Here is an 11,253-nt window from a genome sequence, read left to right on the forward strand (position 1 = left end):
TTTTTAACCGCCGTGCAGCATTATTTCAGTCTAAACATAGGCACTAAGAAGGTCGGGTATTATTTGCAAGGTGCTACAGAATTTAACGGTTTTTGGGTGACTTTGGCCCAGTTTGTTGATTGTTGGATCTTGGTCATTCGTTGGTTCTATATTAAATTAAAGCATTGTTTAAATAGGACTAGTTAGACAATCCTTATGGAACAAACGTTTGACTTTTCTTCTGCCGTCATATGGCGGCCTCTAGTAATAAATTTAAAAAACTATTAACAGAAACTTAATTCTCAGCAGGATTCTATACGAGTATATTTCTACCAGTCTGGTAACTAATGCAAACCCGTACACGGGTGCCAGATTGTGAAGAAAATATAAGACTTTAATAAAATGCTTATTGTTATTATCGTTGTATGCGTCTTGTGAAAGATAACTTGACTATTTCGAGCGAATATTTCAAATTGTTTTTCTACTTTGAGACTTGATAAATCTAAACCGGTTAGTAATCTATTTAAATGAAGCAGTTAAATGCTGCCTTTTTTTTTAAGTTTTATTAGTTTACCAGATATTTAATTTGGTTATATGATTTGTTAGAAAATGATTAAATATTTAATTGAAATAGACTCGACTGCTATCGTCTTAGAACACTCATGCGGAGGTTTATTTTTTAGTCAAGACTTGAGTTTTATCATTGTTTAAAAAAAATTCTTTTTAAACAATGGTTTTATGTATGTTTTGAGAAAATTAAATTTTCAATCTTTTAATATTTAAAATGACGTTTGAAAATATAGTAAATTTATGGGTATGGTTTTTGATAATGGTTTTGAAACAAATAAACAGATCGATATGCCACAACAAGAGGCACCACATATTTAGGGACAAATTAATCTATGTGTTGGGATAAAAGGAATAATAATTAACAAAACTTTAATAAATAGTACCCTTTATTTTATTTATTTATGTATTTTATAATATACACACCATGTTTGTATTTCTGTTTACATAAATGAAAATGTTTTTTTCAATCAACTCGCACGATCTGACTGTTTATGCAAACATTAAATTCGCGTTATTTTAATAGTTAGATAACACTTATCAAAATTCTGATATCTACACCATAGACAATATTAACAAAATAATAATTCAAGGTAAAAAAACAAAACAAAATTGTTTACATTAAAACATTTACATTGTTTAAAGTGTGTGTGATAATTATGAAATCTTTTTGTCTTGACCAATGGTGATAACGGCATATCTAAAAAGCTCATCAACAAAATCGTCAAGTTCAGAATTATCACTGTGCGAAACAGTATTGGCACTGGTTGATGGTTGTTTTTCTAATGAATACGTATGAAAAACGCGTGGTGTCGTTAACGAACCTTCCTCTTCTACCTCACTATATTTTTTTGGTATAGCAGTACTGGGTAAATATTTTGCATTGCGTCAAAATGCTTACTGCATAGATTTTTTTTTTAAATCGGGTAGCTCCAGACTTTCCAATGCAGCATTACCTACAACAATATTATTATTAACACAACTGAAAAAAAGCAACTTTCTGCACAATACATTAAATTAAATTATATATATATATATATATATATATATATATATATATATATATATATATATATATATATATATATATATATATATATATTAATTATAATTAAATTATATATATATATATATATATATATATATATATATATATATATATATAGATATATTATATAAGAGTAAGAAAAAAAATTTTTAGATAGGAAAAAAAAAGAAATTAATTACTATTTAAATGGGAATAAGCCACAATTAAAGGTTAAAATACGTTTATTGACGTTTTAATTTCCACTTCGGAAATCGTTCTCAAACATGTTTGTTTTTTAGAACGATTTCCGAAGTGGAAATTGAAACGTCAATAAACGTATTTTAACCTTTAATTGTGGTTTATTCCCATTTAAATAGTAATTAATTTAAAATGAAACAAGAAAATAGCTTCAGAACAATATTAGGAAAAAAAAATCCCATATCACTACCAAAAACAAATTTTTGATAGTCCTATAGAATCTAGTCATGGATGATGTTATCAGTGATTGTATCAACAATTACACTTTTTTCATTCCTTTTATTAAAAGATATGTAGATGATTTAGTTTTGGCACTTCCTAAACACAAAATTAATGAAATAGTCAACATTTTCATTAATCATAATCAACATATACAATTTACAGTTGAGGAAGAGGTAGATGATTCTCTAGTTCCTTAGAGAAGGTTTCAAGTCCAGTGCTTTATACAGGTTGGTGAATTGTTTGCAGTCGGTAAGTTTGGTATGGTTGATTCGTAGTCTTCTAATAGTCGATGCTTCTCTTCTAGTTATGAAGTCTAGGGAGAGATGACCAATAAAAGATTGAAGTTTATGAAAAGTTGTTTTGCTCTTTTGCTATAAGTTTTGTCAAGTATCCTCTACTGACTTTTTAAAAAAGAATCTCGAGATAGCTTCTTTGGCAAAATTATCTGCTGTTTTATTACCAGTAGTTCCGGTGTGAGAAGGCAGCCATATGAGAGAGACTTATATCGTAAGCAAAGAGATTTTGGTATATGTTATGAATGTTTTGAACTAATAGGTGGTCAGTGAAAATTGTATTGACTAAACGGATATATGAAAGTTAATCTGAACAAATGGGCAATATGTCTGTTTTGATGGGAGATGCATTTAAAAGCCAACAGAATACTATATAGTTCACCTGTGCAAACGTTGCATATTACGGGTAACCGAGATGATCTTACAAGTTCATGTTTAGTGGTTACTGCGCAACCAATACCAGTGGTAGTTTTAGAAGCATCTGTATAGAGAATTAAATTCTAAAAATGCTTTCTTTATAAGAAGGTTAGAAGATTCAAGTTTGTTAAAAATGGTGAGTGAGGTATATATTGAGGGGAGATCTTTAGCCCAGAGGGGAAGTAAAGTTAGAGGAAATGAACTAGTCTGAAAAAGGTCAATATTTTTAAGTAGTGGACAAATTAATTGAGGTATAGGTTTTATGATAAGGTGTTGGTTATTGTTAATGGAAGAAAACGCCATTGTGGCAATTAGGGAATGAACGGGATTAAATGGATTTGCGGATGTTGATGCAGCATACGAAAGTAGAAGTGATTATCGTCTTAGGGTAGGAGAAAGTTCATTAGATTCACGGTATACACTCTCAATAGGACTAAAGCGAAAAGCGCTCAGACCTAGAAGTAGTTTTATCAGCACCCCATTAAAGATGACTGAGGGTTTTAAAAATGTTAAACCTTTTAAAACAATTGATTTTAAGTTCAGAGACTGGATTCTTTCAATTTAATCTGGAGTCAAACATAAAACCGAAAATTTTACATTAATTAACAACAGAACTGCAGGAGCTAATCAATAGAGTTGACATGGAATGCACAAATTGGGGACTGTCGATAAATATTGATAAAACTAAATACATGGTGACCAGTAAAGTGAATATCGGCGCAACCCAACTGATATTAAACCAACAACCGCTGCAGAGAGTTCAGAGATTCAAATACCTTGGATGTTGGATTACCCAAAATCTAGATCTATCCTTCGAAATTCGATGTAGAATTGAACAGGCAAGAAACTCATTTCAAAAATTCAAGCCTCTATTATCCAATAACTCATTAAATTTGGAAATCCGTGAAAAGTTTACAAGATGCTACGTGTGGTCTGTACTTTTGTATGGATGTGAAACTTGGACTTTAAACGCCGATATCATGAATAAAATCGAGGCGTTTGAGATGTGGTTGTATCGAAGGATACTAAAAATTCCATGGACTAGCAGAACCAGAAACGAAGAAGTTCTTCGAAGAATGGGACATCAACGAACTCTATTAAATATTATTAAGAGGCGTAAACTAGAATATCTTGGACATATAATCAGAGGACCAAGATATGAGTTCCTTCGGCTAATTCTCAACGGTAAAATCGAAGGAAAGAAATGGATAGGACGGAAGAAACTCTCTTGGTTGAGGAATTTGCGGCAGTGGACAGGTTTGACAGCGGACCAATTGCTACACGTAGCGCAAGACCGAGATCAGTATAAAAATATTGTAAGCATGGTAGTCGCCGACGTTCCGTAGGGATATGGCACTCTAAAAAGAAGAAGAAACAACAGAAAGTAGAGAATTGTTAAATAAAATTTTGGTTAAGGGAGTGAAAATTCTTCTGGAAAATTTTACTAATTTGGTTTTGTTCTCAGTAAGTGATAATCCTAGTTCGTTAGATCTATCTTGAAGTAGATTTACTACACTTTGTATAAGTTTATATGAGGTTGGGACCTCACCAGGGTTGAGTTACCAGTGGATATGATAACATTTGCCATTATATCCACTGGTAGCTTTAACATCCTAATATATAAGACTAAATAATGTAAACTAAATTGTAACGTATAACTTTTAACGGGTTTTTACCCAGATATTTAGCGGCTTAAAACATGTTCACCTAGACAATGATGATGGAATATAGATTCCGAAAACCTTTATTCTTCATGACATAGCCCATTTGGGTTTTTTTAATTTATATACCTTTTATAATGGATTTTAACAAAAATTTTTTTTTGTAATGATTTTTTTTTTATATTAGTATAGATTAGGGCAAGATCTTTCATTAACGATTGTCAGCGGTATGTCAGTGATAAATTTACTGGCTTCATTTAGAGGGTTGTTGGTGCCTAAGGAATTTTCGAGAAATTTTTCAAGATAATTATAGAAAATCCTAATTTTTGTGTTTTTATAGGATTTGAGTGCAGCTTTTAGTCCGAAATAGTTTATAGAAGAGTTCGGATAATTGGTATCTTGTGAAACTAAGGATGAATAAGGAAAGGGTGAAGGAAGAAAAGAGTATATATGGTTAGGTCCAGATTTGTTCCAAAACTTTTATTTTATCAAGTATAACCTTTTGATTAAAAAAGGGATTGGATATTTTAAGGTTATTTTTTATTTTTTATTTTTTATTTTTTATTTTTTATTTTTTATTTTTAACTTTTTTTTTCAAACTAGACTTGGGCTAGTATCTGAAGTACATAAAGTTTTCTTACTTAATTAAATATTGTGTCTAAATTTGGCAAAAGATGAAGTAAAAATATACATATAGCAGGAAACTCATGATATATGCCTATTGATCATCTGATGTTCCGTATTTCTTAGGGACTGTTCGATTAGTGAATGCGGGATGGAAGGAGATACATTTGAAATAAGGATTCTTTTGGTCGCAGAAAGAAGCCTGCAGATCAAGATGACGGTGAAATTAATTATGACGTTCGGTGTATTAGTTGATCAACGATGTCGGTAGAAGTGAGGAAAATGTAGATTCGATTATTCGAAATGCGAGATTTAAAAGTAATATTTTTTGGATAAACTATTTTATCAATTTCTTTAATATATTCAAATAAAACAGTATTCAAAATGGAGTGCATGACAATAACTTGTCCCCTTTTAGAAAACGAACGGGAAGGAGGGCTAGAGACTGCGGCAACGACATATGATTTTGGGTTGAAACTGGAGTTGTTTTGTGTAAATGTAAATATTTAATTGCTGTTCATGATGTGTAGTTCTGGTTACCCAGACCGTAACACAATACCTAAACGTGAGTACCTAAAGGACCCTCTCCCAAACTGGAAAGAAAGAAACAAAGGATCTCACCTATTTCTTGGGATTTTCACTGGTTTTCTTTAATTAAACCAATATAGCCACAATTAAATTCGACTATTGAAATATAAAACCAAATTTGATACTCGTTTTCTTATCACATTGTGATTAAAGAACTTCGCTTCGTATTGTTAACTCGTCGATGAATTAATTTATCTGTTTAACACTGTTTAAATCTTTAAAATCCATTAGGAACTTTAAAAAGGGTGTTTAACCTTTGACAGTTATTTGATGTTTTTTGAATCGATTATTTGAAGCTTTATTTATAAACTTCAACATTTTATTAAACTTATTATAAAAAAAAACGGTTTGCAAAAGTGCTTTTTAGCTTCTAAACATTTATACTACTTTTGATATTTTTCATGTCATACGGCTGTACGTAGGCTCAATGAAAAGCTGGCGTAAAAGCACAATTAAAAAAAAAACAGAACTTTCTATAACCACTAACAAGAAACAAGCTGAGATATTGCAGCGGACAGATCTCCCTTGCATTTTTCTGTGGCGATATTTTACGAGTACCATTATTTTAATGTTTCAAAATAATTTACTTCTTCACTGTGTATGCTATTGATAAATCGAATTATAAAAATTAGATATTCTTTTACAATGTTCAATTTTCAGCTCTTGATGTTAATAAACAATGAAAATATTTGCAATTTCTTAAACAAGAAAAAAAATGCTATTTGATTTCCTCTGGGCAATAGAAGGTTTTGGTTTTTTTTTAATGTTTTTTTTATTAGCTTTATATTGAGCCTACATACAAGTGTGACATAAAAAAGTCAAAGTTATTAAAAATTTTTATATGCTAAAAATTTGTTACTCTTCAAACTGATTTTTAAAAACAAATTTATTATATTCTTGATGTTTTTTTTTAATAATTTAAAACGAAGCCATAAAAAATCGATTGCTATTTACAAAATATCCCTAGAGTGACTGTTTGGACAGGTAAACAAATTGAATAACTCATAAACTGTATGGTCGTTCTGTATGACATTTAGCACACTTTAAAAACTCATTAACTGCCATAATTTTAAATAGTTGTATTACATATCGTTATGCAAAAAGAAAGTTATTAACATTTATAAATGATACTTTAAAAATAAGGGTTTTTAAATTATCTCGGTCAATTCTTTATGTATTTTAATTATAAAAATATCAATATTAGAGAACATTTTATGATCTATAACTTTTATTTTAACGTTTTATGCGCATAAACTTTTTTCACTTTTTACGATTGTTTAAAAAAAAAGCAAAGCAAAATTAGCTAAATTTTTCACATAATTGTCATCAGCTACCCCTCATATACCTTTTAGAGACTTTAAATATCTGTTTAAGATTTTTTCAGCTTTTTTTAGAGTTGTAGATCATAAAAAGTAATGTAACTTTTGAGAGTATCCAAATTAAAATACAAGAAACTATTAATCGAAATAGTTGCAAAAAACCTTATTTTTGTAGTTATTTATAAATTAAAATAACTCTTTTTTGTGCAAAAACATATAACATAGCTCCTTGAAATTATGGAAATTAATAAGTTATTACAGTGCGCTAAATATCAATCAGAGCAAATAGTTTATAGGTTATTTAATCTATTTATAAACATTTATATCTTTGATATCGTTTATGGCACAAACTTATATAGAGGCTAACGAAAAACTGATGAAAAACACACTTTCTAAAAAAAAAAAAGAATCTTCTATGACCATTACGAGCCAAGAGAGCATTTTATATTTAAAACCAAAGCATTTTATTCTTAAAATCATACTTCCATTGTCTATTAACAGTAAGAACTGAAAATTGAAGGGACTCTAAATGAAGATCTGAATTGTGCGATCCAGCTTACAGATGGCATATGCGGTAAAGAAGTAAAAATTTATAACCCGTTAAAATGATGGTATTCGTAAAATACCTCTTCGGAAAAGTAGAATGGAGAACCATCTGAGCTCCGTTTTTTTTAGATTTGAACTTTTTTAAAATAAATCACGCTTGTAAAATTTGCAATATCTTGGCTTCTGTGGCATGTAAAACATAATTTTTTTTTTTAACTGGGGTAGCTCAACAAAAAGTTGTTTAAATAATCGCTTTCCATGATAAACAAATCGTCACTATTTTTATTAGTTACATTACGTACCATTATGCAAAAACAAAGTTATTAAAATTTATAAATTTCTGCAAAATCAAGGGTTTTTTGCAACTATTTTGGTGAATTCTTTATATATTTTAATTTAGAAACTCACAAAAGGAAGAACTTTTTGAGATCTACAATTTTTATTTTAACTATTTTTCTCTAAACTGGATAAAAAACGTTTTATAAGCAAAATAATGACCTCTCACTTTTTAAAATTGTTTAAACAAAAACAAACCAAAATACCTGTATGTCTTCACAGATTTATTATTAACTAACCCTCGAATATCTTTTAGAACCTTCAAATATCTTTATAAGATTTTTACGTGTAATCAATGATTTTTTTACAGATAGACTGGTGTATAAATTAGTTCTCCGATAAAGATGAACTTATTTCTACTTTTCAATACAATAACTAAAATAGGTAGTTAAAGAAATACATATTTAAATATCTAATACTTTGTTTATGTTTATTCACTAATTTGTTTTTCCGAAGTTTATTATATCATAATTATAATACCAACGAAAACGTAAAATTCAAATGATGAATGAAAAAAAAATAAACATTTTTTTAAGTTAATTACGTAACGGAAACGGTGTAAAATAAAAGAATATAAAACAGTTTCTATTTACTTACCAGAGTGTAATATCCATGTTTGACAAGCCGAAAGATTTTTTGTCGGAAATCTGAACATTCTTAAACCATGAATTTTGTATGGTGATAAACCACATTGTAATAACAACAAATATTTCCAGCCATCTGTAAAAAACCATTTGTTTATTATGGAAGTAACATTATTTTAATTTAAAATCACTTTTTTCAAATATTATTGAATGTATGTATTATCCGCTAAAATTTATTTCTAAATACCTAATTTGTTCATTTCTCATACAAATGTTTTTTGTTTTAAACACATAGAATTAAAATGTTTTACTTACCTCCGACCAAATTTTTGTAATACACTTCCAAATAAAATAAAATATTTAAATTCTTTAAACTTATTTAGATATAGGAAGATTTAGAAGCCACAGTACGTTTATGTACAATTTTAGTTGACACGATATTTACTAGTTGATAGTAATAACTCTATTTAAAACAAAATCTTAACTGATTCATGGTCTGTTTTTTGTAAAATTTTTATTTGTAAGCAAACCTGTTGCTACTATGTCAGTGAAATATTGCAACGCTGGTGAATTTAATTCAGGGGATCAAAAATGGACGTTTAGTTTAATCTTTAACTTTTTCACATAGCACCATCTAGTATAACGTATATCAAACAAACAATGGTATATTAAAATCTATTGAGACAGAAAGAGTGGTGACATCTAGTGACTGTCTCAATTAGAATCAAACAAATTTATACATTGCGTTGGCTAACTAGTTCTATTTAAACAATGATTAAAGTAAGTAAATGCTGATTTTAAATTTAAATTTAGCTTTGTACCATTTGCAAGGCTTATTAACTTTATAGCACTAACCATATAGGTAACCTTTTTTTTCTTTTAGATGCCCTCCAATTACAAACGTGTTGATAGTAGTAGAAATTATGGAAATTACACGGCAGACACAGTCGGAAGAGTGCCAGTTAGTACTTTAAAAATATATTCAAAATAGGCATACAAACCAATATGGTGGTCAGACAATTTTTGCGAAAGCTGAAGAGGACGCCTTCACGTCTCATATTGGTAGCTTATCTTTATATGGATTTCCATTGGATTAGATAGATTTACGAAGTTAAGTAGAAAACTATTTAGATCGTGATGGTTCAATTATTAAGCAATTTAAAAACGAAATCCGTTGTTAACTCAACGTTTTGCAAGCAACATCAAACGATCTAGAGCAGAAATCAGTGAAACCACTATAAGATACTACTTTAACAAATTACAGAATGAACTCGTCGATGTCCCAACTAACATTTGGAACTACGATGAAACAAATTTAATTGACGACCCCGGCAAAAAGAAAAGTTTCAAAAAACGTGGGACTAAATATCCTGAGAGAATGATAAATTTTAGTAAATCGGCAACATCAATAATGTTTTGTAGAAATGCTGCTGAAGAAATGCTACCTCAATACGTCGTATATAAATCCAATAAACTGTGGTCAACTTGGGTAGAAAATGGCTCAAATGGGGCATGGTACAACAGATCGAAAAGCGGATGGTTCGACACAGCTTGTTGAAGACTGGTTTACTTCTCTTATATTGCCAACATTAAAACATATTCCTGGCATTAAAGTGTTAATTGGGGACAATTTATCGTCCCATATATCATTATAAGTTTTATAGCTTTGTGAAGCAAAAAACATTAAATTCGTGGGTCTTCCTGCCAATTCTACGAACCTAACACAGCCATTAGATGTCGCCTACTTTCGACCGATGAAAATAGCTTGGCAAAATATTTTGGTAGAATACAAAACACTGAATGTTAACACCAACTTAACCCCGAAAAGCACCTTTTCCACCCTTTTGAAAGAACTTGTTGAAATAATTAGTGTAAATGGCGGAAAAAATTTGAAAAGTGGCTTTAGAAAATGTGGCATTTTTCTTCTAAATGTATAGGAAAAACTAACCAAAATTCCAAACTATAAAACTGATGCTGCGCAAGTACCTTAGAGAGTAAGTGACGCTATTTTAAATTTTCTTACAAAAAAAAGGGGATTACAGGCCACAGCTGATGGAATTGTTAAAAGAAAAAGCAAAATAGAAGTTGCAGCAGGAAAAAGTATCTGTGCTGAAGATGTTAAAAGCCAAAAAGATGCTGCAGTTGCAAAAAAGCGGCTAAGAAGAAGCCAGTAAAAGAAAATGACGCTACAAGAAAATCAAAAACGAAAACTTAAATGGCAGCAAAACGAAACATTGAAAAGAAAACTAAACAGGTGAGCAATCAAGATAATAATCAGATTTGTGAAACAGAGACAGAAAATCTACTAGCTTATATTAAGAAATTTCTAAACTAGCGACCATTGATCCAGCTGGCTCTAGTGAATTGCCTAAATATAAGATGGTAAAAAAACAAAACGTTTCAATAAAATATAAGATTTTGGAAACACTGCAGATACTACGTCTAATTCTGCATCTAATGAGAGCTATAGGAATAATGCCGATCTGCAAGAGTTTTCCATTCGAGTTGGAGACTTCGTAATTGTATCCGACTACTTGGACAGCTTTCCAGGAAAATTCGACGGATTTATAAGAGGTAGTAATGACTGTTACGGTTGGGTGCAAGTAATGGTACTGGGTGAAAGTAGTTTATGGCAACGGCCCGAAGTCGCCGTAAGAAAATCCTACCACTTGGGTAATATTGATTTCACAGAGCCATTGGAACTTGCAGGTAACCGATCTTTCTTTCCAGATTTAAAAAGTAGGTTGTAAATTGTTTTATTGTTTATTTTTTGTTAAGAAATTATGTTTTGTGTAAACTTAGGGTCCTATGTAGAGTTTCATGTTAGTTTAA

General features: G+C 30.1%; 1 long non-coding RNA gene across 1 annotated transcript; it reads right to left on the minus strand.

Moving 5' to 3' along the window:
* Positions 1 to 1,211: 1,211 nt before the first annotated feature.
* On the minus strand, positions 1,212 to 9,175 carry LOC140433461 (uncharacterized). Its single transcript, XR_011949974.1, has 3 exons — positions 8,737 to 9,175; positions 8,435 to 8,557; positions 1,212 to 1,502 (listed from the first exon to the last, which is right to left on the minus strand). It is a non-coding gene; the product is annotated as an uncharacterized lncRNA (long non-coding RNA).
* Between the last annotated feature and the right edge of the window lie 2,078 nt (positions 9,176 to 11,253).

The sequence above is a fragment of the Diabrotica undecimpunctata genome, chromosome 2, assembly GCF_040954645.1.
Source record: "Diabrotica undecimpunctata isolate CICGRU chromosome 2, icDiaUnde3, whole genome shotgun sequence".
Lineage (NCBI taxonomy): Eukaryota > Metazoa > Arthropoda > Insecta > Coleoptera > Chrysomelidae > Diabrotica > Diabrotica undecimpunctata.